Here is a 24,875-nt window from a genome sequence, read left to right on the forward strand (position 1 = left end):
AGAAATAAGTTCAACTGCAAGGCAGAGATAAGATAAATAGCATACAAATGATTAATTCATTGATATGTTGATTAATTCATTCATTTGTACTATTCACTGATTTGCAGAATAATTCATAATTCATTAATTAATTCATTCAGCCATTCATTGATCCATCCATCCACCAACCACCCATCCACCCACCCACCCATCCATCCATTTACTCATGCCTCCTGTGGCCAAGGCACTGTGCTGGATTCTAGGGGTACAACAGAAAACAGAACAGATATAGTCTTTGTTCTCATGAAACTTACTGTTCAGAGGGGAAGGATAGATAATAAAGAAAGTGTAGCCATTGTTATTGAGAGTCTGGATGAGAGTCAGGAAAGGTTCCCCTGACAAATCGACATTTAAACAAAATCCCGAGGGCTGTGTGGGAGTTAGCTTGAAAGAGGGTAGGATTGCTTTCATGTAGGAGAAAGCAGCGAGAGCTTCCTCAAGGAGGTTGCATGCGAGCTGGGGTTTCAATTATGAGTGGGACATGAAACTCCAGAGATGGGAGACGCATTTCCCAGGTCGAGGTAACAGCATAAGTGAAAGTGGGACACTTGTAGGAGTGCATTAAGGGAAGTCTTGGTTGGGGGTGTGGTTGTTGGCACTAGATCTTTTGTTTCATTGATTTGGTCCCCCAAATGGGCACCATTTTTGGTACAGAGCCTCCCCAGCTCTCCCATGCATCTCTCGAGTCCAGGGGTAATTTCTACTGAAAGCTGGTTCCACAAAAATGTGTTGAGTGTCTAATAGGGAACCGGAATAGAACAGGGGCCATGGCTTTGGAGCTTGGATTCTGCAAACCTGATTTGTGACTCTAATGACAAACTTACTTAGAATTTACAAATAAAGATCCCTCCATCGGAGTACCAATGTCCCGATAAAGTGGTAAAATTTTCACACCTGTGGACAGGTGCACTGTAATGGGCTCTGGAACACCTCAGCCCCTCCCCGAGCCTCAGTTTCCTTATTTGTCAAATGAATGGGCTCAGACCTGTAAAGACAGTGCCAGCCCTGAAACTCTTACATTCTACAAATCAGAAGAGCAGACACACCCTGGGAGCCACAGGGTCTGGGTGAACCTGGGCGTTTACTGCTTTTGCTCCTTTTTTCACAAGGGGCTCAGGCCCTCGGGACAGCTCACCCCTCGAAGGTAATCAGAATTCTATTTCTGTCCGCCTTGGTTTTCTGCTCTTTGACTTGCGTCATAAATTATTCTTTCTCTAAATGGCAGGCATAGGTAAGTTACCAAAAGGTCACTCAGAACCCCAGTCAATCCTGGCTGCTTTAATTACTTTAGTACTGTTCAGACTTTCATGTGTGTGCGTGTGTGTGTATGTGTGTGTGTGTGTGTGTGTGTGTTGTAGCAATCTAGAGGAGAGGTTCAAGAACCACTTTTTGCAAAAGGCCCCATAATTTTCTCTAAGTTACAGAGTTAATTATGTCGGATTTTGTGCGTGTTAGGAGAATCCCCATCAAAACAGACTCAGAATATATATATAAATAACAAAAGAGGGCCCATTTGCCCAGGCAGCCTTGCCTTTGATAGGCTGATGGCCAGTCCTGGAGATGAACGGCAGGATGAACCCAGTGCAAATCTCAGATTAAAACCAGATAAAAATAATCTATTTATTAAAATAGCCCCTCCTCCCCAACTTCTTTGTCCCTGCCCCAGAGCTTTGTCTCAAAGCTCTCACAGGGTTTCTGGATGTTGTGTTTCATCTTTTATTAAGAATTTAAAGACAATGTTAGGTGTGATGAGTACGAGTCTGCTCTGGTCCTTTTGGTCTCAGTATGGCTGTCCCCAAGCTGGTGTGTGGGTGCCCAGAAATACATTTTTTCAGTCAGGGTTTTGGACCAAAGCCTCAAATCTTTTTTTTTTTTTTTTTTCAAAGCCTCAAATCTTAAAGACTTTTGGAAAAGGTAAGGCTTTGGGTCCTGTTTTCTTGCTTGTGAAGGATATAAAATAATGATAATAATAATAATAAATAGTAATATATAAAACAGTAATTTATAACCATGCTATAACAAAAACAATAACTCAAGCTAACTTTTGAGCGCACTTACGTGCGTTATACTTGGCATCTCATTCAATCTCGCAACTGTTACTATTCTGACTTGACCTTAGAAACTTAGGCACAGAGAGGTCACCCTCTGGGTCGGGGTGGGAAGGGGTGGGGCCATGGTCAGAACCTTTGCCGTCTAAACCGGACAGTAGTCACAGCTGACTTTCCTCATGGTGTACCGAGTCCCAAGAATGATGCCAAATACTTTGTATTTAAAACATGAGGGGTGGGGGCACCTGGGTGGCTCAGTGGGTTAAAGCCTCTGCCTTCGGCTCGGGTCATGATCCCGGGGCCCTGGGATTGAGCCCCGCATTGGGCTCTCTGCTCAGCGGGGAGCCTGCTTCCTCCTCTATCTCTCTCTGCCTGCCTCTCTGCCTGCTTGTGATCTCTGTCTGTCAAATGAATAACTAAAATCTTAAAAAAAATAAAAAAAAAAACGTGAGGGGTGTCATGGCGACACCGTGATGTTGGTCTGATCATTTTTCTGAATTTGCACATGAGGAGACAGGCTCAGAGAAGCTGGGTGCCTCAGGTGAGGGCAAACAGCCCTGTGGAGCTGGGCTTTCACGGCCATTCCACCTGGATCTCTAGCCAGGATTGGTAAATTTATCGTGGAGGGGCCAAATGTGGCCCATCACCCATTTTTATAAGTGAAGTTTTATTGGGACACAGCCACACCCATTCATTTGTGTATCACCAATAGCTGTTTTCGTGCCACAGTGACAGAGTGGAATTATTGCCACAGAGACTGTCTAGCCCTCAGAGGTGAAAATATTTACCATTTGGTTCTTTACAGAAGTTTGTCATTCCTTTATCCAGGCCTAGTGTTCTTAACTACTCCCATCTCTTGCTGGTCTGTGAACCATGATTCCTAAGTCTGGTGGTTCCAGCGTGCTGGTCTGATGTCAGAAAACAGCCTGGTCTTAGCCAGAAGTAGAGAGAGACACCTGTGAATTCCTGCCCTCCTGGGAAGGGAGGCAGAGGTCCTGGGGGTTCTAACTGCTCACAAATATGTATGTTTTAAAGGGTGCCATAAATACGACTTAGTTAGAACATAAGAAGGTCCACGATCCTTGGAATTACCCTGAAAACAACCCTTGTAAATTGTAATTTTACTAGCAGACCTTTGTAAAAAATTCAGTCTTGGGCCACATCCTGGAACCTACTGATGCAGACTTTCTGTGGGTGAGTCCTGGGAACCTGCAGTATTGGTGATGCGCTGGTCCTGAGTCCCCAGGAGCAGTGGGGCTCCAAGAGGAAGGCATATCGTCATTCTCCTCTGAACAATGCTCGTGCTAAGCCCCAATGAACTCAGAGCCCCATTTCACCTTTATTCCCTCTGCCGAGTCTTTTGCCTTCTGCTCTGGATTCTAACCTAACCTGATATTCCATAATCATTCCTGTTCCCTAACCCCTCGCCTCCCCCACTTGCCCTACCACAAACACTCAAAAGGAATCTTTTTTTTTTTTTTTTCCCCACGAAGAAAACTGGGAGACCCACATACTCAGTGTTACAATGTAAACTAACCAACTATTACCTAAAATGTGTCCTGGGCTCTAGTCTTGACATACACAATGCATAACAACAAATTTTTTAAAAAATGTATAATAACATGGTATTTAATAATTGAAAATCAGCAAAATATCAAAAATGACTGATTCTGATTATAATCATACAAGACTTGGTCTTTGGTTAATGGGCTGGTGATGTTTGGATGAGCGATAACATAAAGGAATTTATAATTCACAAGTTGCTCTCTATTTGTAATGTAAAAGTGTATTTTCTTACTGTCATTTTAGCAAGATGATATATGGCCACAATCAATATCTTCAGATAATTTGGCAATGATATTACCAAACTAGGACATTTTTTCCTCAGGCATGGTACTCCTTAGGTAGTTTTTCTCTGAAATGAATTTTTATTTTTTTCACTGGGGTATAATTTACAAACAATAAGACACACGAATTCTAAATAGAACGTTTCAGCGAATTGTAACAAATGTATATACCCATGTATTTATTACCTCCATTAAGATGTTCATAGTTATTTAAAGATTAATTTCATTTTGGAGAAATTTTGTTCTGTTGAGGCAATAGTTTTTGGAATTGTCAATAAATGTTTTAAAGCAATTCTCATATTTGGAAATAAACCATGGATTTTAAATTTCATGTTTAAACTTTATAATTGAGTCACATATGATGGGTTATTGCTATTGCAGAGAGAATCAGATATTTGTTTTACTCTCTGTCTCTTCCCACCCCTCCTCCAAGTTCTGGTGATAGAATGTGAATTTTATTATTATAATTTTTAACCAACAGTGTCCCCAGGGCTGAGAACAGTGCTGGCAATAAGTAGATGTTGAACTCAGTAAATATTTGCTAGGTAATTAAATGTAATTTGGGCTCAAAGGTATGTTGAGTTCTATGTGATTCTGCCTGATCTCAAACAGGACACCTTATTTTATAAAAGTGTTCATAAGCAAGGTTCTGTCTGTCTTTAGGAGAAACACCACCTCAAATTAGATTATGAAGCCCGTGCTTATGTGTCATTCAAAACCATGCCTCTTTTCCATGCTCTTCAAAGACAGGACATTGGATTTTCTGGTGCTTTCCAGCTGGTGGTTAACCTGGTCTGCTATATCGGAGGGGTCTTAAGGCTACAGTTCTTTTGGGCTGAAGAGCAGATGCATCCTCCTTGATGGGCCGGTAGTAAAGACCTCTGTAGAAGGGGAGGGAAATGTCAGCAAGTATGGTACAAAGACGCTAAGATGGCCCCCATAATCCCTACCTTCTGGCATCTGCCATCTGCCTTCTGGCATCTGTCGCCATATTCCAAGAGAATATGGAGCACTAGATGGGATGCTCCTTGCCTGATTACATTGTATAAGGTTGCAACCCCCCTCTTGCTAGCAGACCCTTGATGGCTTTGGTAAAGCTAGTTCCATATTGGAGAGGCCCATTTGACAAGGAACTGAGGGTTGAGGGTGCCTTTTGGCTAACAGCCAGCTGGGAACTGAGGCTCTTAGTCCAACAGCCCGGAAGGAGCTGGATCCTGCCAACAACAACGCAAGTCCCTTGAATTATAAGCTTGGAAGCAGTATCTTCCCCAGGTGAGCTTTCGGATGAGCCCTCAACCCTGACCAATACCTAGATGGTGGGCTAGTGGGGGACTCTACAAGAGAGGACCCAGGTAAATTCTGCCTGAATTCCTGGTGCACAGAAACAGAGTAAATATGTGTTGTTTCAAGGCGCTTAGTTCGTGGTGATTTGTGATGCAATAGGTAAGTCATACAGCCAAGAAAGAGGTCTCATAGTAAGAACTTCCTTCCATTTATACTGATTGAGACCGCCCACCTTATTGCCATTCCTTTATGAAATCTAACATATTACAGCTCTAATAACTGTTTACTCCTGTCCACACTTTACAGATGAAAAAAACCAAGACTCATAATTTAAGGTACTTGTACAAGATCACCCAATTTTAATATATAATTATTATTTATATATGTTACTTGTATTTATTTATAATATATATATAATGTAGCACAATGTCATCGATGTGATGCTTAGCACAGAGCTTGACACGTCTGAAGCACTTAGTGAAATGGTGGCTGCCTTTATGATTATTGTGGTTGTTATTTGGAAAAGAAGTATTCGAGGCACGAGGGAACCAGTAACCTCAGTCCATATTTGGCCAGGACCCTTTTCATCTGGGTCTCAGTTTCCATGTCTATAAAATGAGCTGAGTTTGTTCCTCTAAAGACACTGGCCAGCAAGTTCTCTCTCTGTGCTTCCTGCCAGCTAGACGCCATTCAAGTGATGAGTCATCGTCTAACTTCCAGCTGGTCCCAGTGTTACTCCCCACACCCCCAAACCCCAGTCTGACCAGTTCAGCCCGTCAGGGCTCCTTCTCCCCTGAACTGCGCTGGGAAAAGCAAACAATGAGCAAATAGCACCTTTTCCTCCACTCTGGCCTCCACAAGCTCCCCACCCCAGCCCCTCTGTCACTCCCAGCTGCTAGGTTGGGGCTTTTTCCTCCCAGCCTAGGGATGGAGCCAACCTAGATCTAGAGACCTGGGTTCAAATCCCGACTCTACCACTTAGCTAGCTGGAGAACGTATCCTCTTTGAGCCTCACCTGTAACACCGGGGAGAGAGTAAGTACCTCTTCGAGTTGTTGTATTAGAGGGGAGAATCGGGGACCGTGCTCCGCAGAAGTGCCAAGGGGATTCAAGGGATTTTAAAAGTCAATGCTTGTTATAGTTAAGTCCTTGGGATTCCTCCTGGTTGGAATGAGCCTTTACTCTTGAGGACTACGTGGACCCCAGTACTAGGGAAGAATTCCGTTTGGTTTTACTGCCTCTGTTTCTCCAAAGCAGGAGCTTTTCCAAGAATGTTTCCCCAAGGTCAAAGGGATGCAGCCAATGCTTCTAATCAAGGCCAGGCCCTCCAGGACCACAGGCCATCTCAGGCGGGAGAGAAAGATTGTTTCCTGGAGAGGATCACCTCTGACTAGTTGGGTCCCTTCTCTTCCAGGACAGAGCACATTGCTGGTGCCTTTAGAAAACCATGTTCATCCTTGGAAACTCTGTTGATCAGAATCCCAGCTGACTGCCTTCCTGGGCCCTTGATTCTTGACCTTTTAAATGCCCTGGAGCCGGCCTGTCTGCTGCTGGAGTCCAAAGCTTCACTAATGGGTAAACAAGGCATTCTGATAGAGGAGGGGTTGGGCTGGCTGGATCCCATCAAAGAAGACTCTGTTGGCGTCCGCGCACACTTCTGCCCAAAATGACGCTGGGAACTCTGAGCTTACAAGGGAGGGGGAGCAATTCTTTCTCAACTCAGGGGTACATAGATGGAGCTGGGGGAAGGAGACATGGAGAAAGTTTTGCGAGGCTGTGGGAAAGTCGTGGACGCCACATGCTGGGAGATGACAATACCCCCTTTCTCCAGCTCACCTGCCAGGACTCGGAGCCACAGTCTGCAGCTGTCTGGAGTGTAGGCAGTGATGGGCAGCTCTGCGTGAAGTGGGGCCACTGTTTTCTGCCTCACCGAGGGCTTAAACCTTCCCAGGAAGTCATCCCTTGGTCTCTTCCTGCGATTGGTAGAATTCCTATAGCAACCTATTGTGTCCAGCAGGCGCCACATAAATGCTTCATGGGTCTGAGTACTTCCATGTGGGGCCTGTTACAAAAGTTGGAGATGAGTGTTCAGAAATACATCCTTCAAAAATAGAGGCCAGGTCAATTCATTCCATGGTCTTCATCAGGTCAAGTGCATTCGAAGATGAGGGGCCAACTTTCCTTTGTATGTTTCTCCTACTTACCAGCATGGATACGAAGCTGCCTCCAGCCAGAGCACAGAGGTCGAGTAATTTGCAGCTAGAATCCAGTGAATCCAGTTCTCAGAATCTTAGGTTGGAGTTTGGGACTCACTCATGAGCTAGAACAATGGCAGGACGTTTCCAGAGCCACCCTCTGTCAGTAGGAACTAGCAGAGCAGTTAAGAAGCCGTGCTTGGAAGTCCAGAAAGACCCAAGTTCAATTTCTGCTTTTCTCACTTGGTGTTCTCTGAGCCTCACCATCATCACTAAAAGGTGGGGATAATATGACCTTCCCCATGAGATCACTGGGTGGATTCAGTGCGGTCACAGTACCTGCCACAAATGTATGTAAACTCAGAAGGTGGCTGTGCTTGGGGCATCTCAGTGGCTCAAGGTCGGCTGAGCCTCTGACTCTTGGTTTCAGCTCAGATCGTCATCTCCGGGACATGGGATCATCAGTGTCCCCGCTCAGTGCAGCACCTGCTTGGGATTCTTTCTCCCGCTCCCCCTCTCCCCACTCTCAACAAATGAGTTAATTAATTTAAAAAAGGGTGGTCGCCCTGATTGCATTATCATCATCTCCACTATTATCATCAATCATTATTAAGAACTCTATTATTACGATTCATGATTCCAGGGTAGTGGCCGTGGCCACGCCCATCTGAAGGGCAAACCTCAAGCCCTTCTCTGCCTCAAGGCTCTCTAGGTCAGGGCTTGGGTAAAGCCATGGTGCTTAGGCACCAGAAACAGAAGCCAGGATGAGGGTGCTGATATGCACGGGGCATCGAGCCTGTTGCTGGGACTTAGTCTAATTATATCTGGCAGCTCATTGCCCCTGGAGTCGTGCCTGCCCCCAGGACAACGGATCACGTTTCTGTCTCCTAAGTAAGCTGACTTGGGTCATCTTCAGAGTCCCCCAAGCGTTCTCCCTATTCCATCCCTGCAGTTTGGCAGCTGGCTGAGCGCTCGTTTGGGCATGGATGAGTGGTGGCGGGGGTGAGGGGGTCAGGGGTGGTGGGGAGAGGGTCTGGAAGGCTGCGGCCATGGGGTACTTTGTGTGGGGAAGAGTTGCTGAGCTCCTAGAAACAACCCCTGGATTTGGAAATAGAATGATCAGGAATGTTCAGCTGTTTGTGGGTCATTTTGACCTCCTCCCAGGTCAGGTCACACATGTGCTCCCGGCCACACACGCCAGCAGAAATTAGATACTACACACACTCCCACTCCTCGCTCTGGTTCCAGGCACAGCTCCATCGCTACTCACTAGATCCCTCCCTCCTCAGGCGCTCAGTCCCTCTCTCTCCCTCTCTTTCTGCTGGGGATGGAAGGCAGCAGTCACTCACCTGCCGACACACCATCCGTGCTTCCCTGTGGCCCCCAGGCTTCGCTCAGGCTGATTTCCTCAGTCTCTGAGGTTCTGCACGACCTGGCCCAGCCCACCTTTCCAGCCTCCTGTCCCTTTATGTTCCATACCCACCCGATCTCCCCCACCCCGCCCCCCACATCAACCCTGCTCTTCTGTCTTCTTTACAGGACTCACTCCTCTCTTCCTTCCCAGCCCAGGTGGGTATCCCTTCCTCCAGGATGCACTCCCGGGTGCACTCCTGTGTGCTCCCCCCAGGGATGTCTTTACCTTGGTGACTTTGCCACGAGCTTGGGCTGGGAGGAGGGAGGGGTGCAGGGACTGGTGTGGCTGTAGAGCTTGCTTAGTGCTCCTGTGCCAGGTCCTTCACTTTTGGTCATGACAGAACTACCACTCTCGGTCACGAACCTGGGAGCAAGTGGGGGCATGGGAGTCTCAGATTTCGAGATGCCTGAGCAGTCAGGTATCTCCAGTGGGTCCCTCCACTTCCCCTCCATCACTGCACAGACTCGCGCCCTCTGGCATCCTGGGGGTTCAGCCAAGAGGATCAACAGGAGGATCAGAGGATGGGAAGGAACTGGGGTTGGGGTGTTTGTTCCCCAGCACCTTTGGTGGGGTTGCCGTGTCCCCCAGTTTAAGGTCACAGCAGCCCCCCTGCTGACGGCTCACTCGAGGTTCTCGGAACTACAGCCTCCCCTGACCTTTCAGGCTTTGGATGGCACTGGCTCCTTGTGCCCGCCACACTCTGCAGCAGCTCTGTGAATGATGCCCTCATGAAATTAGCCCTTTTGGACTGTAAAGATGATAGATCTGGCCAAACTGTGACCCACTTCCATGTGGCCCAAGCTGAGGGCTCATGTGGCACCCTGGGGATGATGATTTCGGTTACTATTTATAAAACTGATGTAATGATCACAGCCGTGCACTAGTTTCTGTGTGAATGGGTCTGTATACGCTGTCTTCACGTCACAAGTCCATGAACTGGGTGTTTTCTCATGTCTTTGAAATGGGACTCAGGATACCACTGATGGAGTGAGTACAGGGGGGGAACAGTCAGGGTTAACTGCTTTCTCTCCTTTATTTTTCCCCAACATCACTGGGAGATGGGCTCTCGTCGAGCCCATTTTGCAGATGAGTAGACTGAGGTAAAGTCACTTGATCTTCCCAAGACCACCTAGGGAGTCAGAGATGGAGGTGAGGATTCCAGTCCCCATGGGTCTGACCCAAAGACCCTTAACCACGAGCACCTCGGATGCCATCTCAGGGTGAGCCTCATGGAAACAGGCTGTTCCTACAATGCGTGCCAATCAGGGGAAGCACCGGTTGACAGGGCGGACTGTGTATCGGGGTTGCCTTGGACTTAGGGCCCAGGGAGGCTTCTGTTCCTTCTCCTCTCCTCCTTCCTCTCCCAGGTCCAGACTGGCTTCCGCCTCTCCAGCTCAGACTGCCGACTGCAGGACCTGGGTGCACGTCACCCCCAGATGGAGGTTCTCATCCCTACGTCGGCAGCCGGCTGGTCCCAGGTGAGACTCTGCCGGTGCCTGAGGCAGGTGGACTTTGGAGATTGGATCGGGGTCATCCTGGGAACATTCACCTGCTTTGAGTTTCTATAAACCTTCCAGAAGCTTGGGGTAGCCATGAGAATGAGCTTGCAGACCTTTAAGGACAGGGAGCGTAACTTCCCCAGGGCTCCAGCTGCTGCTCTGACCCCCAGGGCTATTTGGGGATGGCACGCTCCCCATGACTGCCCCAAGCAATGATGGAGCAAGGAGGGATACAGAGGCAGGACTGTTCCTGGGAGACACAGGATCCTCTGCCACTTTGCTGTAGGGCTGCCCAGAGGCTTTGCTGATCATTCCTGAGGCTACATGGGTGGTCCAGCCTTCACCCAGCCTCCCTCCAATGCCGTCTCCTGCACTGCAGGTCAGACATGATTCTCGGTCTCTCTCAGCTCCCTAGCTGGTGCTCTCTCCCGCACACATTCCCCCCAGGAAAATCCTCTATGGATGCTCCTGCATTGCTGTCCTCTTGTCAGAGGACCTGGACACATTGGCGCACCGTCTCAGACTTCTGGGGGTTTAGAGAAGTCTTGGAAGACCCACGGCAGCTGGGTTGGGGGCCAGAGGAACAGGAGTGGGGACTCTGGTGGGATGCTTGGGTCTCCCCAAGTTCCATTTATACCATTTTCATAGAGATAAATGCTCCCTCTGGGCTTGTGGAGGTAAGAGGAGTGGTTTATAAAGGGCTCAGAGCAACTGCGGGTCTCTGTGGGGACAGATGACAGCACGATCTTGAATACAGGTATGCCACATGTGGGTTCACTCACCTGTCTGACTAATGCTCCTGACCTGGGAAGTGGGTAAGGATTCCTCTCTCTGCACATTGTCTGGCAAACAGCAAGTTCCCAACACATAGTGGCGATTTAGGATCCCAACTTCTGAAAACTTGTTCAACATCCCTAAAAAGTCTGTAGATTCACGACTCCCCTCCCCCCGACCCCAAAGTGATGACTGGGTTGAGCTTGACGGCAAAGGCTTCTTGAGGTTTTCAGAACACCTATAAACCCTGGAAATGTTGTTGTAGGTGGGGTTGAGAAAGCTCGGTTTCATATCCTTGTGCCTCAGCTGCTGCTTCGAGGAATGCTGAGCGGGTTACACATTGCCTCTGAGCCTCAGTCTGTTCATCTGTAAAATGGGCTGGATGATGGAATCTACCTCGTAAGATTGGTGGGGGATCCTAGGTGCAGTGAATACAGAGTTTAGCCCAGTTCCTGGAGCACAGTGGGTATTCGGTAAGGAACGGTAGTATCTATAGTCCTTATTATCATTGTCATGGCTGTTAATAACCTTCAGAACTTAATGCAGCTCTTATCGCTGGACCTGAGTCTTTGGCCTTTGAGGGTAGAATTTGTGGGTGGCCGTCTAGGCTGATCTGGAGCCATTGTACCCATGTTTGGCCCACTTTTCCATTGGTCCTTGTTCTCATCTCCTTAGCTGATGAAGGGGATGAGCCATGCCTTGCTTTAGTCTCCTTGTCTGAGAGACGTTCTCCTTGCCACCCCCTCATTCATCAGTAGAATGGGAACACTTGCTCATTCCAAGCACCCAAGGATGCCTGTCCATCAGTGAGAGGCTCCGAAAAAAAATTAATTAACAATGTGGGGTCAGGAACAGGTAGGGCTAGAGAATGGGTCAGCCCTCAGCAAATAGAAAATGCTAAATAATAAATAGCTTTTATCCATTTGCTTAAATCACTCCTCCTATTGATTTGGCTTAATGAGGCCACAGAGCCTCAAATGAACCAAGACATAGGCTCTCAATTCCATCACTTGAGGAATTTCATCATGGTTCAAAACAGGCAGAAAGTCTTTGAGTCTAGTTTTGAGACCTTCCCTGACCATGATTGGTTTTAAGGGATCTGGAGGTTGCTTTGTCTTTATTTCAAATTACACTTCTCATCACTCTTTGATTTATTTCTTCTTCTTGTACAGGTTGTTAGACATGAATCTAGGTACTCCCTGATTTGCGTAGAAGGGAAAAGAAGAAGGAATGATGGCTGTGGCACACCGTGATCTCGGAATACTTGCTGTTTCCCAGGCACAGGGCCAACAGTTCCTGATGGATCATTTCATTTCATTCTCTCTAGCAGTCTGTGAGGTGGGTATAATGATTCCCAAGGGGCCCAGACCTGAATTATGAATCATCATTGATATAATTTCCCAGGTTTCTTTGCAGCAGGGAGGATATGGGACACAAGACTGTCCAAAAGGTCACTGCGAGAGATTCTAGGAAACACTTTGTTTCTGCCAAAAGAAGGGAGGACAGAGGCAGTACTTTCCCCTTCCACTTTTTTCCTGCCTGGAGTTTGGGTGTGATGGCTGGAGCTGTGGCAGCTGTTTTCAGCAGCTGCTGGACCAGAACATGTAGTCGACCATTTCCAGAATCCTTGTTATGTAAGACAAATGAATTCTGATTAATTTAAGGCACTGCAGTGAGATATGCTGTTACTTGAAGCTGAATGTATGGCTAATGGATAAGAGGATGATTCCAAACCTTCCACAAATGCAAAATAAGGTTCTAATACTTAGAGACTAAAACTGACCCAGTCCCCCTTCCCTCACAGACTTTAAGACCTTTTCTTCATGCCAGAATGAAACACTGTTGTACCCATTTAAAAGACGATAATGCAGAGGAATGAGGAGCAAAGATCCACCATTCAACATTTCAAAGCGGATCCAAGAGCCTTGATGTATACGTTGTGGCTTCCCTTCAGAGACCACGTTCTGTGTCTCACTGGCTTACCACAGTATCCATATTCCTTGGAGGGATGAAAGAGCCATATCGATGGTGCCAGAACCCTCGCCAGTGGTTCCAGGGAGTCTAGAGGGTTGAAACCCAGCACTTAAAGCTTCCCTACTACTCTTCGGGCTTGGAAATTTATGCCACAGCTCTGAAGTCCTGGAGTTTCTTGAACGGAGATTTACGACTATCAGAGCCACTTATGCACTGACATGGCTTGCGTCTTCACGAAGATGGCAGAAGCTTCCCTGAGCCTCCAAACGGCTAATATTCCGACTATCATCTGTGGACCCACATCCATCAATGCTCACACAAGGACATTATGCTGATAGAGAACGTCGTTGAGAGCGAGGGGGTAGGAAGGAAGACTTACCAGGAAATGTCAAGATATTTTCTTCCCCAAAGGAAACCACCAAGTCATCAATTCCAAATGTTGAATACAGTGGAGTTTTCTCTAACAAAGGGGCTGACTTATAGTCAGCCTTTCAAGTCTGGCTCCTTTACGCATTTTCAGCATCTTTTCACTCAGTCAAAACCCATTTTAACTCAATTTTGTTCGCTATAAATATCTTGATCCAAGACATAATTCCATCATCATAAGACACTTTATTTTCAGATTTCAGATTTCCTTTTGTCTATTTCCCCCCAAGGCTTTATTTGCCTTTCATTTCAGTGAAGATGATTCTTATGTTGCTCTTTTCCCAGGCTCCTTTAGCCATTCCATTTCTTTTTTTTGTCCTATTCCCAGAAGTTTCCTGTCCTTTATAGTCATTAAAATAAAAAATCTAATTCTTATACAGTCTTTACCATATGCTAGACACTGTTGTAATTTCTTTACATGCATTGACTCAGTTAATCCTCTCAACACCCTTTGGAGTCAGTACAGTTATTTATCCCTGTTTTCCAGAAGAGGAAACTGAAGCACAGAGAGGTAAGCTAACTTACCAAGGACACACAGCAAATATGTAGCCAGGCCAAGAATCAAACTGGGCAGTTTTGTTGCACTTTCAATGCATGTTCCACCCGCAATGTCCTCTCTCCTCCACCCCTACCTCTTGAACGGCTCATTCCTGCTCACTGCTCTCTCTGGGGACCTTTCTATGGCACCCCCACAGTGCCATAGAAGTGATTTAGATGCCCCAGCTCTGTGTGTATATTATCATACACTGCAATAGCTGATTTCCTTGTCCATCTCCCCCATCAGACTGTGAGCCCTTTACATATAATATATATCCATAGTGGGGTGCCTGGTGGCTCAGTTGGTTGGGTGACTGCCTGCGGCTCTGGTCATGATCCTGGAGTCCTGGGATCGAGTCCCGCATTGGGCTTCCAGCTCCATGGGGAGTCTGCTTCTCCCTCTGACCTTCTCCCCTCTCATACTCTCTCTCTCTCATTCTCTCTCCCAAATAAATAAATAAAATCTTAAAAAATATATATATGTATATCCAGAGTAAACTAAGAATTAGAAACACCAAAAAGTATAAAGTATAAAAAAGAAAACAAAGAACACACCAAGTCCTTGGTAACATCTAGGCATCTCTCCTATGTAAAACTTTCCAAATATGTAATATATATATAAATAATATACAATATATAAATAATATATAAAACTTATCTCAGTTAGATGTTATATATAATTAGAAACATATAAAGCTTATCTAAAACTTGCATGAACATATAATAAACTATACAAAATATACTAGATATCATATTTAACAAACATATACATACTACATTATATATAATAGATAACATTTACCATTTTGCCAACTTTTTAAAAAGTTGCAGTTTGGTGGCTTTAAGTACATTCACGGTGTTGGGCCGGCTTCACCACCATCCGTCTCCAGAACTTTCCATCATCCTGAAGTGAAACTCTGTCCCCATCGAACACTAACCCCCGCTCTCTTTCCCCCAGCTCCTGGGCACCTCTGTGCGTTCTGCTCCCTGGCTCCATGAACTTGCCTGTCCTAGGTCGCTCCTCTAAGTGGATTCGTACAGCATTTGTCCTTTTGTGACCAGTTTCCATCTCGTAGCATCATGTCTTCAAGGTGCATCCCCGTTGGAGCAGGTGCTGGAACTTTTCTTTCACATTTCACAGCTGAGAAACATTCCTAGGTGCGGAGAGACCACATTTTGCTCAGCCATTCATCTGTCACTGGACACTCTCACCTTTCGGCTGCCGTGAGTGCTGCTGCTCAGGGCGCTGATGTGTGACAATGTGCTTGGGTCCCTGCCTCCCCTGCCATTGGGCAGATGCCTGGCAGTGGACTTGTAGCATCACGTGGCGGCTGCATGTTTGCTCTCTGGGGAGCCCGCCAACCTTTTTCCAGAGTGGGCGCACCATTTTACACTCCCACCGCCAATGCACGAGGCTTCCCATTTCTCTGCGTTCTCACCGACACGTGTTTTATTTAGTCTTGTTTCTGGTAGTGGCCATCCTAGGGGGTGAGGTGGGGTTTTGATTGGCGTTTCCCTAGTGACTGATGACTGAATATTTTTTCACGTGCCCATTGGCTATTATGTGAACTTTCTCTGGAGAAATGTCTATGCAAATCCTTACTCTGTTTTTTAAACGCTTTAAAAAAATCCAAGTATAATTTAATACCGTAGGACTTACCCGTTTTAGTGAATAGTTCCATGACCCTTGCTTGCTTCCTCCAGCTCCTGGCATTTGGCCCGTGGCTGCGTCTCTGCCTCTGCCTTCACGTGGCGCCTTCCCTGTAGATCAGATCTCCTCTCCCTCCTGTCCTGAGGACTCTGTCATCGGATTTAGGACCCACCCTAATGGGATGAGCTCACCTTGATCCTTGCCTTAATCCCATCTGCAGAGACTCCTTTTCCAAATAAGGTCATAGTCACAGGCACCGCCCTTGGGGCTCTGACATATCTTTTTGGGGGACACAATTCAACCCACTACAGAGCTCCATAATCAAGATACAGAACCATCCTATCAATTCTGCCTCAAATTACTTTTGTTTTTCAATGAAAAAGATGAAAATGGGGCCACAGTGTCCTCACTGTGATAAAACTGACTTCAGTCCACTTGATGATGGATTATACACCCATCTTTCTTTCACCTGAGAGGGCTCCTTCATCATTTAGAAGAAGCCCAAGTGATAGATGGGAGTTTCTGGAAAGAGAAGCACATGTTATCCTGCACTTGAACCCCCAGAGCCTAGCCCAATGCCCAGCGCATAGTAGTGCCGGGTCCACGTTTGTCGAGTGACTACACAAAAGAGTGAGTTTCCAGGGAGCTGGGAGGATGCCACTTGTCTCCACGCCACCTGTCCTTTCTAGGCACCCCTTGCCTGTCCAGTCCCACACCAGACCAAACCGACTTGCTCCGCAGGCCTTCTCCAGAAACATCCAGGCATTTTAGAGTCAGCTGCCTGGGGCGATCAGAGGTGTGTTTCTCCTGCAGTGGCCTCTCCCCCTTCGAGGGTTTTCATTCCAGAGAGGGCTAAGGCAACTCTCTCCAGGTTTTATAAGCTGATAGAACAGGGCTGTCAAATGCTTTTTATGGGAGAAGAAACAGGAAGATGGTTTGTTTTGCAGACAGCGGATTATTGAGTAATTACATTTTTATAGAGCTGTTGTGGGGCAAATCACGGCCCCGCTGTCTCCTTTGATGCCAAAAGGCAGACGGCCCCATAAAGATCAGAACACGCGAAGGTGAAAGGGGTCAGAGACAGAGCTGCCCCTTCGGGAAATGCCCCCTCTTGCCATGTGTGTTTTGGCTCGTCATACTCATAGCAACCTTCTCCTGCCTCTTTCCCCTGCATATAGAGAAAAGGAGAGACAGAAAAAAAGGTGTTGCCTGGTCGGGCCACCCCGGAGGGCAACAGTGCTATTTATTCTCCCTCTAATACTGACTGACTCACTCACTCATTCAACTACCCATTCATTAGTTCACTCCCTTATTTATCCATTCATTCCTTCACTTATTCATTCAGGCATACATTCAAGGGCTTGGGTACTTGCTAAGAGGCCCAAGGTATATTCATTTTCTTTTTTTTTTTTTTTTCCCCTGAGCCTCCATTTCTCTGTCTGAGAGAACTGAACACACATGAATCTGGGCTCACTATGTGTCATACACTACGGCGATCAGGCTGAGCACAACCAGAGCCATGGAGAAGAGGGGCAACAGAGCGTCGCCCCTGTATAAATGTGAGATGTCACAGTGATATGTGCAATTTGGGGAGGGGGAGAGGAGCAGGAGCGCCCCTAACAAGGCATGTAAACTTGTCTGAGAAGACTTTCCTGGTGACTGAGACCTAAAGGTCAGAAGGAGTTGTCCAGCCAAGAGGTGGTGATGGTGGGGGTGGGGGTGGGGAATGGCAGGGAGAGAACATTCCAGGCCAAGTGAGACAGCTCTGCCCAGGCTCCATGGAAGGAGAGCTCGTGAAGCTTCCAAAGGGCCCAAGCCGGCTGCTCTTAGACAGGCCCCATCCCAGTTGTGCTGCCCAGAGCTGTGGCCAGGAAATCCCTGTTCAGGCCTTGTTTGGCTCCATTTCAAAGACAGCCTCCCTTTGCAGAAAGAAAATGTGCCACTGGGCTACTATCTTAGACCCAGCCATCCATCTGGAGAAAGCCCTGTGGGCCCAGGTCTGGGGAGACTCAGGTAAGCAGCCAGCATGGTCATGGCCTGGACTGAGGCCTTTCTTTCCGCCCTGGCAGGTTCCAGAAAGCTGTTCATTGCTACTCCTTTTCCTGTCAGGTTAGGAACCAGGCTGAGGGCCTGTTTTTTTACTGGTCCCATCTGGAGACAAGTGTTTCAAATCAAGTTGTCCCCTTCCCTGGTTTTAAAGATGGCGGCCTCTTCTGGAGGCTTCCCATCCCCCATGCTGATTTCCGGCTGCGAGACAAGTACCTTAATAAATGACTATTTATTTGGCCGCCCAGCCCTTCTGGGTGTGTTTGGTTTCCTGCTGCAACCTCCAGCCAGAGTCCCGAGGTGTCTTTCTTAAAGGGATGGAGGAGATGCAGGCCCTTTCTGGTTTTTCTTCTGTTTATTTGCTGTCAGCTGTCAATGCTCCATAAGGCAGCTTTCCTCTGGGGAGGAAAAGCCTTTCCAAAGTCTTTCCCTCTTTCTGTCAGATACAGGCCCTCCCGAGGCCCCCAGAGCTGCTGGCTGGAGCTGAGGGGGAAGTCCCAGCTCTGGCTTCCTGGACCCCTAGCCTTTGGGGGCTGGGGAGCACGGAGCAAGGGATGAAGACGGGCTCAGACCACATGGCAGCCCCAAAGCACTTTAGCTGGGCTTCCAAGGAATCAAGGCCACAAACTTTTAGGTGATTAAGCAGAGGCCATTTCCCATAACTGAGGTCGAGGAGCCCTTACAAAGGAACTGCCATTGGCTCCCAGCGGGGATGGTGCTCTGTTCCCCTCTTCCATGCCTTTGCTCAGGCTGTGCCCACTGCCAGAGACGCATTGGGAGAGCTGTCACCTACGGAGGGCCCGCAGGGCATGAGGTCCTGTTCTAGGCGCTGGGCATGCAGCCACGGACAAAACAGAGCACGTCCCTGGTTCCCACAAGAAATGAATAGGCCTGGAAAGAGATCTGTGATGGGGACATGTGCTGGTTAAGGACAATCGCGCAGAATGAAGAGGTGGGTGGTCAGGGGAGGCTGGCTGGTTTAAAAGGAGATGGTGGGGAAGTTCCGAAGAGGCAGGGAGGCCACATGACGTCTGTGGCAGAAGTGTCCCTGGCGGAGGGAACAAAATATCCACAGGCCTCCAGGCAGGCAGAGTGCTGGGTGTTGGAGGGGCAGACAGGCATCCGGATGAAGAGTGAGCCAAAGGATGAGAACAGAGAGGGAGGTACTGGACAAACAGGGCCATGTTGGGCCTCGTGGGTCCCTTCCTGTAAGGAGTTTAGGCTTTTATTCCAGGTTGAGAAAGGGCCCAACTGAAGGGTTTGAGAAGAGTGATGCGATCGTATCTATGGTTTTGAAGGGAGTGGTGGGTTGCAGAAATTAACATATATTATCTTGTCTTCTCAATTCACAAAATGGTGCTCTTATTGTTCCCATTTCACAGATGCGAAACTGAGGCATGGAAAGCCTAAGTAATTTGCTCAGGGTCCCCCAGTGAGTGAGGGGCAGAGCCAGGACCGGATCGTAGTCGTCTAGTGCCAGAGCCTGTGGTCAGCGCCACGGCCTCCGGGAAGCCTCCTCTGTGCTCTCCCAAGCTGGGTGAGAAGCCCATGTGGGTTTATCTTTTCTGCACTTCCATTTCCCCTAAAACAGGAATGACAGAACTATTCTTGCCTTATTTAATGCACAGAGCTGTTGGCAAAGCCAAATGAGATAAGGTGCAAAATCACCATACAAATGAATATTGTTACAAAAACTAGTTCCCATTTAACGAGCACCCACTGGGAGGCAGGTCCTGGAGTCACCAGAGTCAGGAGGCACCAGACAACTCCATAACATCGGTGCTGTTACTATCCCATAGAGACTGGGGCAGAGAAAATGATCGAGAAACTTGGAGTGAATTAGTAGAGGTGATTTGGTATGATTCTTTTCTTTTTGCCCCCCTGAGGCTTTGGGGGTGCTCTTGGAGCACTCATCTCCAATAGGTGCCCTAAGACTTTCTGAGCCACCCGGGCTCCCCCCTGGGAAGCAGTAATTTACCTGTCTCCTCTGCTTCCTTCCAGAGATACTCAGTGCAAATAACACATGCGGAGAATTCACGTTGCTCCAAATATTTGTAATGCAAATGATACTGTAACAGACCTTCTTGCTTATTTCATTTAATGATATGCCCCAGAGATGGCTTCATTACAATACATATAGACTACTTCGTTTTCAAGATTACGTTGTATTCTATCCTGTGGCTGGTTCGTGATTTTTATCTTTTGCTGTGAGCCAGGACTGCGCTGTGATAGTTCTGGCTGGGTAAACATCCAGAAAGAGGACCTGTTGTAGTCCTTCCTTATCTACAGTTTCTCTTTTCATGGGTTCAGTGCTCGTGATCAACCACCGTCTAGAAGGAGGTGGTCCTACGAGAATATAGGAGCAGATCACTCCTGACGTCGCGCGATGTCTCAGTGCCTATGACGTTCATGTGTCTCATGTCATCATGGAGGGATTTTAGCATCTCACATTATCACAAGAAGAAGGGTGAGTACAGTACAGTGAGATATTTTGAGAGAGGGGCGCTGGGTGGCTCAGTCGGTTAAGTATCTGACTTCGGCTCAGGTCATGATCTCGGGGTCCTGGGATGGACCTCTGCATCGGGCTCCCTGCTCAGTGGAGGGTGTGTTTGGCCCTCTGCCCTTCCTCCTGCTCAAATAAATAATATCTTTAAAAAAATTTTTTTTTTAATTTTTTAAATTTATTTTCAGCGTAACAGTATTCATTGTTTTGATTTTATTGGGGTGCCTGGGTGGCTCAGTGGGTTAAAGCCTCTGCCTCCAGCTCAGGTCATGATCTCGGGGTCCTGGGATCGAGCCCTGCATCGGGCTCCCTGCTCAACAGAGGGTCTGTTTGTCCCTCTGCCCTTCCTCCTGCTCAAATAAATAAATAATATCTCTTAAAAAATATTTTGAGAGAGAGGAAGCACATTCATACAACTTTTATTATAGTATGTTCATTGTTCTATTTTATTATTATTGTTGCTAACCTCTTACTTTGTCTCATTTATAAATTAAACTTTACCATAGGTATGTATATGTAGGGAAAAACATAATATATGTGGGGTTCTGTACTATCTGTGGTCTCTGGGGGTCTCGGAATGTATACCCCATGGATAACAGCAGTGGGGGGGCTACTATATACATACATTTCAATTTTGGGTAGACATTGCCAAATTGCATTTCTGAGAGACTGTATCAATTTATACCATCTACCAGTAACAAATGAGAGAGCTCATTTGTCTATAAGCTTAAAATATAATATATTTTATTAAGTATCAAGCTTAAAAAATATCATACTGTGAGATCTTGTACCTGCTGCTTTTGTGATATCCTTATTTTTGACTTAACATTAATTTACAGACATCTTTCTGTTGCAAGAAGTATTTTCCAACAAAATGATTTTTAGTAGCTCTATAATATTCCATTGCATGGACATACTAGGGCTTATTCTATTAGGTCCCTATCATCAGATCTTCAGGTTTTAAAAAAACTAAAAAAGACCAATCAGTTTGACTGTTAAAATTGAGAATTTTTCTCACCAACAGACACTTAAAACAGTTAAAAATCACATTATAAAATGGGAAAAAATACAACACACACAACTAAGAAAGGAAAGTATTATTGAACCTATGAAAAGAGTTTCTAGAAATCAAGAAGTATAGCTCAACAACCCAATAGAAAAATGGGCAAAATGCATGAACAGAACTAACAAATGAGGAGATATTTGTGGCTGATAAGCTTATGAAGAGATGTTGAGCATCATAAACTGTAGGGCAAATCAAGACCAGCATTGGACACTATTTTCCACCCATTCGTTTGGCAAAAATTAAAAAAGGAAAAATCTGACCAGCCCGGGCTAAGAAGGGATGTCAAGTGCAAAGGGAATTGAAACTGATGCATTCACTTTGGAAGAACCGTCTTGTGTTAATCTTCATGGTGGAAATTCACACATCCTCTGTTCTAGTCATTTTACTCTTGGATGTATACCCAAGAAAAATAAGAACGTACCCGGAGCCGGTGTTTGTAATAACAGCTGGAAACATACTCAACGCCCATTGGTGAGAGAGTAAATGAATAAAGTGAAGGTATTTTCAAATAATGAAACATCACACCGAAGCCAAAAATGTGGCAAACTTTGATACAGTGACACAGTTGACACCTGTCCTACCTGTGACCTTTGTGCCACCCCTGGAGCCCCTTTGCCTCCTTTGCAGCTCGCTGGAAAAGTAGCCACGAAGTAGCGCCCCTTAGGAGGAGTGCTCAACTGTGGACGGACGGGAGCTGGTGTATTAACTCCCCTGCCCCTCGCTGCTGGGCGGGGTTAACTCTGAAATGTGTGTAGGACACACCCCGGGTTTCCCTGGACGGATCAAGCTCCCGCTGTCCACAGTGGTTTGATACAGCGCTTTTAAACAAACGGAGGCAGAATTCACACAGCAAATGAACCATTTTCGAGTGAACAATTCGGTGGTGTTTGGCGCATTTGCTATGTTGTCCAACACCACGTCTTTCTAGTTCCAAAACATTTTCGTTATCCCCAGAGGAAACCCCGATCCGTTAAGCTGTGGCACCCTAGATAATGAGCTTTTATGGGCGGTCTCCCCTTCCGCTGTGGTCTGAATGTCTGTGTCCCTCTCCAAGTTTGTATGTTGAAACCTAATCCCTTCCCTCTCACCCCCGCTACCCCAAGGTGATGGTATTAGAAGGTGGGACCCTTGGGAGGGTATTGGGTCTCCGGGTCGGGGCAAAGCCTCCTTGGTGCCCATTAGTGTCCTTTCTCACCAGCAAGAACCCAGACCATGCCTGCACTTTGATCTTGGACTTCCCAGCCTACGGAACTGTGAGAGCCTCCTTTCTGTTGTTTATAAAATAGGATCTATAATTTATTGTATATGTTACATATAATCATATATGTGGCAACTTCTTTTACATATACATGAGCATAGATGATTACATATTTCTCTGCAGAGTAAAAACATTTGTAAAGACCTTCCCCAATGTTGTTAATGGTGTTTTCTCTGTGTGATAGGATTATGAAGTGCCCCTTTTCTATTTCTGCCTATCTATATGGACTGAATATTTTTAGCTAGTAAAACCAATAAAGAGCCAATAATTCTATATAACTTAAATCTGTGTAATGGTAGTAAATGCTTTTACTGGTGATATCGTGCTAGACTTAGCAAGTCTATGCCTGACCTGTGCCTCCTCGGTTTAGGGGTGTGAGTGAACCCACATCCTCCTTTAAATCATGTTGCTTTCAGGGGTGCCTGGGTGGCTCAGTGGGTTAAAGCCTCTGCCTTCGGCTCAGGTCACGATCCCAGGGTCCTGGGATCGAGCCCCACGTCGGGCTCTCTGCTCTGTGGAGAGCCTTGTTCCTCCTCTCTCTCTGCCTGCCTCTCTGCCTACTTGTGATCTCTGTCTGTCAAATAAATAAATAAAATCTTAAAAAAAATTAAAATAAAAATAAATCATGTTGCTTTCACTTCCACAGAATCCACATTTTCTCCCCAGCAACTCTTCCTCCCCATCTTAAAAGCTCTTTGAAAAACACATTCCCTTTCTGTTGGCTTCTTTTTCCTGTCTCTTGGCCAAGTCGAGGTCCTTTGGTCTATAGTGGCTCTCCCTTTCGGTCTCTTTTTTAAAAGACGAGTTGCTGTGAAATATGGTTTTCATCTGTGACATAGATGAATGCAAATAGCCTCGTTGTCCGGTGCGTAATCTGAGGACAGTGTTCTGGAAGATTCTCTATGGGGAGAAACTTCTGTCTCTGATATTTGAAAACCCAGAGATGTAGCAATTTTAGAAAACTGGAAGCAAACAGAGAACAAAAGGAATATTAAGTCTTGGCATGGGCCATGTGGTTATTCTTCCTCACCTGGAACATCCTGCCTAGAAGGATTTCTTCTTTACATGTCCCTGGACACATGGTTTTGCTTCTGGCTTGACTTTGAAACAGGCTTTCATGGCAAGGAAATGAGACACAACTGTGTGTCTTTTTTTTTTTTTTAAACTATTATTCTGGTGAAATATACATAACATAAAATTTAACATTTGAATGATTTTAAGTGCCCAGTTCAGTAGCATCGAGGGCATTCACAGTGTTGTGCAACCATCCCTGTCATCCAGCTCCAGAACTTTCTCATCACCCCAGAGTGAAATTCTATTTCCCTTCAACAGTAGCTTCCCAACTGTCCCCTCCCTCGGCCCCTGGCCATCGCCACTACTTGCTGTCTCCATGACTTTGACTATCCTGGGTCATGTCAAAGCGCCATCATGCACTATTTGTTCTTTTGTGTCTGGCTTCATTCACTTAGTGTGACGTCTTCATTGCGACCGCATGGTCACATGTGTTAGAATTTCCATACTTCTTAGGGCTGACGAATATTCCATTGTATGTAGAGACCACATTTTGTTTATCCGGTCATCTGTTTTTTGTTTGTTTGTTTGTTTTGTTTTTTTTTAAGATTTTATTTATTTATTTGTTTGAGAGAGAGAGACAGAAAAGAGCAGGAGAGAGAAGAGGGTCAGAGGGAGAAGCAGACTCCCCCTGGAGTTGAGAGCCCGATGCGGGACTCGATCCCGAGACTCCGGGATCATGACCTGAGCCGAAGGCAGCTGCTTAACCAACTGAGCCACCCAGGCGCCCCTATCTGGTCCTCTGATGATGAGCATTTGGGTTGTTTCCACTTTGTGGCTGTCATGATTAATGTTGCTGGAAACCTGGATGTACACAGTTCTTTTTGGGTCTCGGCTTTCGATTCCTTTGGGCAGGTACCCAGAAGTGGAAATGGCGGATCAGATGGTAGTTCTGTGTTCAGTTACTTGACCTGAACTGTCCCGGTTCCATCTCCCAGAGGGGCTGCACCCTTTTCCAGACTCACCAGGGACAAAGCAGAAGGGCTCGTCTCAGCACATCTTCACCAACACTTGTTATTTTTTCTTTCCCTTTTTAAAAAAATGTTTTGATAGTAGCCATTGTAATTGGTGTGGTGTGGTTTTGGTTTGCCTCACTCTTGTTTTGAATGTAGTCTGGGAATCTTTTTTCCTGTGGGTGTGGTTTAAAAACATTTTTTTTTTTAATTTAAGATTTTTATTTGTTTATTGGGGCGGGGGAGAAAGCATGAGCAGGGGTAGGGGCAGAGGGAGGAGCAAGCTCTCTG

The sequence above is a fragment of the Lontra canadensis genome, unplaced genomic scaffold (genome assembly GCF_010015895.1).
Source record: "Lontra canadensis isolate GAN:19392208 unplaced genomic scaffold, GSC_riverotter_1.0 scaffold58, whole genome shotgun sequence".
Classification (NCBI taxonomy): Eukaryota; Metazoa; Chordata; class Mammalia; order Carnivora; family Mustelidae; genus Lontra; species Lontra canadensis.